Below are 3,171 nucleotides of genomic sequence, written 5' to 3' on the forward strand. Positions count from 1 at the left end.
CCTATTGATTGCTTCTTTTTATTATCTTGTTTCTTTATTATTTTAATTTGCTGCGAAATAAGTCAAATATGTCGTTACGTTTACAAAAAAAAACTGCTTCATATTAAATGGGTTGCAAATATTCATAAAGCGGTTAGAAAAACTAAAATACAGTCTTAGAAGTAGCAAACAAAAGAAGAGAACAAAATAAAGGACGGACCAACGGAAGGGAACACTAAAAGGAGTTTCAATCAAAAATAAACTGAAACACAACATAAGATGAACAAGAAGAAAACAAGTACAATGATGGTCAGTGATGACTCAAAAGGATTTTAAATGACAACAAAAAGATCTGAGACAACAAGAAAATCACGGACAAAGAGATGCAATTTTACTAAACAGTCAAAAATTGCATCTCTTTAGCGGCTCTACAAATTGTAGAGACGTCCAAAAATATGCAAAACAACATTTTAAATGATCAGTAAAGTTGCAAACACAGATTTGGAAACAGTTACAACGAAAACAATATGAAAAGACACCAAACAGCTGCAACTAACAGGAGAAAGCACCGTGCTGCTCTGTGTTGTGTGCAGTTACCGTTCTGGGAGTCTTTTAGTTGTTTTCCCACTGAGAAGAGGTGGTGCTGGTGGGAGGAGGGGGGGTTGCTTTGGCGCTCTCTCTCTCTCTGCCCAGATTTCTGCTGTCTCACAATCCTTCAGTGAGGATAGATGCTCCAGGTCATTTTGGATCATTACACAAACAACATCGGCTTAATTTCATCTTGCATAATCAATCAGCAATTTTAGTGCTAACCTTGGAAATTTTCACCCGAAACAGAAGGTCACCCTCTCCCTCCATCCAGACCATCGTGATAAGAGGACTGAGAAGTGCAGTGATTAAACCGAGTTAGTTGTGAACCAGATGATCCAGTAGATGGCGGCAGAGAGCCGTCGGGTCCGCAGCAGTCCCCCGGTTCACCGGGTCCACTGTGACACGGATTCCCTCCATCACTGGCTGTCCACCTTTTCTCACAATTCCACTGTATGGTGGCTTATTACTAAAGTAGATTAACCGTGTGTGTGTGTGTGTGTGTGTGTGTGTGTGTGTGTGTCTGTTGCCATAATTAGGAATTAATCTGATCATTTGAAAGAAAATTTCAATTTCCCATGGGTGTATTAATTGTGTATACATGTAATTGGGCTCCCTTTTTTTTAACTGCTTAAATTGACTTTTTTTTTTTTTTGCCAGTGTTAACTGGGAGTAATTACATACATATATGGCTGTGCTGAGGCCATCGCTTTGCGACAGTGGAGTGACGTGAAATGTAATTTGAAGAAAAAGCTACCCGCATCACCTTTGCTCCCTACAGACTGTCCAAGAATAATTATTATCTCCGACTTAGACCCTGTATGGTTAATGCAGGTTCACTCACACGGCTCCACTCTGGAAAGGAGACTGGTCTCTCTTCACTTGAATTTCTTGAGACCCCCACCGCCACCGCTCCTCCTCCATGACTACTTGGTTCTCCGTGTAGGCAGTTTTGTGTTGCTGGCTCCCTCTCTCTGAGCATGAAATTAGAAAATTCAATAATTTGGGTTGATTTAGGAATGCAAGGGGAGAGCACGGGGTCATATGCACATAGATAATCAATACTAATTACCATTTCATTTCTCCCTCCCCCCCCAACCACCCCACACACTTTCTCTTCTTCTACAATCACACATGAATCGGATCTCGCTGGACTGATTAAAGGTTGCAAATGAAGCATCCTCACCTCCTGATTCTCATCAAAGGCCAACCTCACGCTCGGTAACTTTGTCTTCATTTAATTCTTCGCCGTCTTCAGACAAGGCCCCCCAATTACAAGCTTGCAGTGAATCTCTAAAATGGCTTGTGCACATTGACCTTTTTAGATTAAAAGCGCATTCTGTATCTCTCATGGACTCCGCTGCACTCTAATTTCCCTCCTAATGAACCGCGCTGGTTGGTATTCCTAGAGCTGTAATAACTAGTTAGGAGCCAGCAGTGCTAACATAGATCACCATAAAGGTAGCCTGTTAACAATAGCAATGAGAGCCAATAAATCCAGACTGACTGTGATTGGGGGAAAAAAAAGAAACGAAAAAAAAAGAAACAAGCTCAGATTACTTGCATATGTGATGAAAATTAGCACTAGGGCGAAGCTATGCAAGAATAAACGAGCGCATGATGCATATACCGCAGGATGAGAAAGCACAGAACAGCAGAAGTTATGGATTTTTGATACGAGCCGACTGCAGTCCCCCGTCGGCCGCGCTGAAAGACGCGCACAAACAATCGTTAATTACAGGACCTGTTTGCAGACTTGGGATTGAGGGATTTGATCCAGCCGCCCGCGCACATGAGAGAGGCTTAGACTTAAAACAACTCCAGTGAGTCCGCTCTCCCAATTTAAGGCCCTCCCGAAATCCAGCGGCCTGAGCAGCTCGCCGAAACGCTCATCTGAGAATCTCCTTTCGACAATTAAGACACCCATGGAGGCATGGAAAGCTCTCAGTTCCATTAGCCTCTGTGCTGTTTCACTCTCTCTGTCCACTGAGCCTTAACTTACTTATTAGTACAAGTCTGCCATATTTTGTTAGGGAAGCGATTAGTGGAATCTACATGAAAAGGCAATTTCCCCCCCATCCCCGTCTTCCTTTCTTTCTCTTTGTTCCCTCACACTTCGCTGAGATCGGACAGATCTAAAGAATGGCATTTGCGCACTAATGAAATTCGCTCTGCACCATTTCGGATGTTAATCTTGGGATGGAAGTGACTTGTGTCTTTATTTACTCGTTTCTGTGTGACAAATGGTCAGAGTTGGCAAAAATTACATTGGCGCCGGTGCGCTTCCCCCTCTTTAACCAAAGGCGGGCGGTAGGGGCTGGCAGTCAGCTTAGAGACTGCAGCTCCACTTTGATGTATTGGAGTTAATATCTTCCTGACATTTCTCAGGACAGATTTTCATCACAGGATTCATCTGTACTTTTGAGGCTATGTGATAAATGAGTCGGGACATTCATTTTCCTCTCCTCTGTTGCATCTGTAGAGGAACGACGTGCACGCAAGTGCGCGTGTAAATACTGTGTCTGTCCACTGTTGAGATGCAGAGGTGTAAATCTCTGCCTGAGCTTGTGCAACTGTGTGTGTGTGTGTGTGTGTGTGTGTGTG

The sequence above is a fragment of the Poecilia formosa genome, unplaced genomic scaffold (genome assembly GCF_000485575.1).
Source record: "Poecilia formosa unplaced genomic scaffold, Poecilia_formosa-5.1.2 Scaffold108, whole genome shotgun sequence".
Taxonomy (NCBI): domain Eukaryota; kingdom Metazoa; phylum Chordata; class Actinopteri; order Cyprinodontiformes; family Poeciliidae; genus Poecilia; species Poecilia formosa.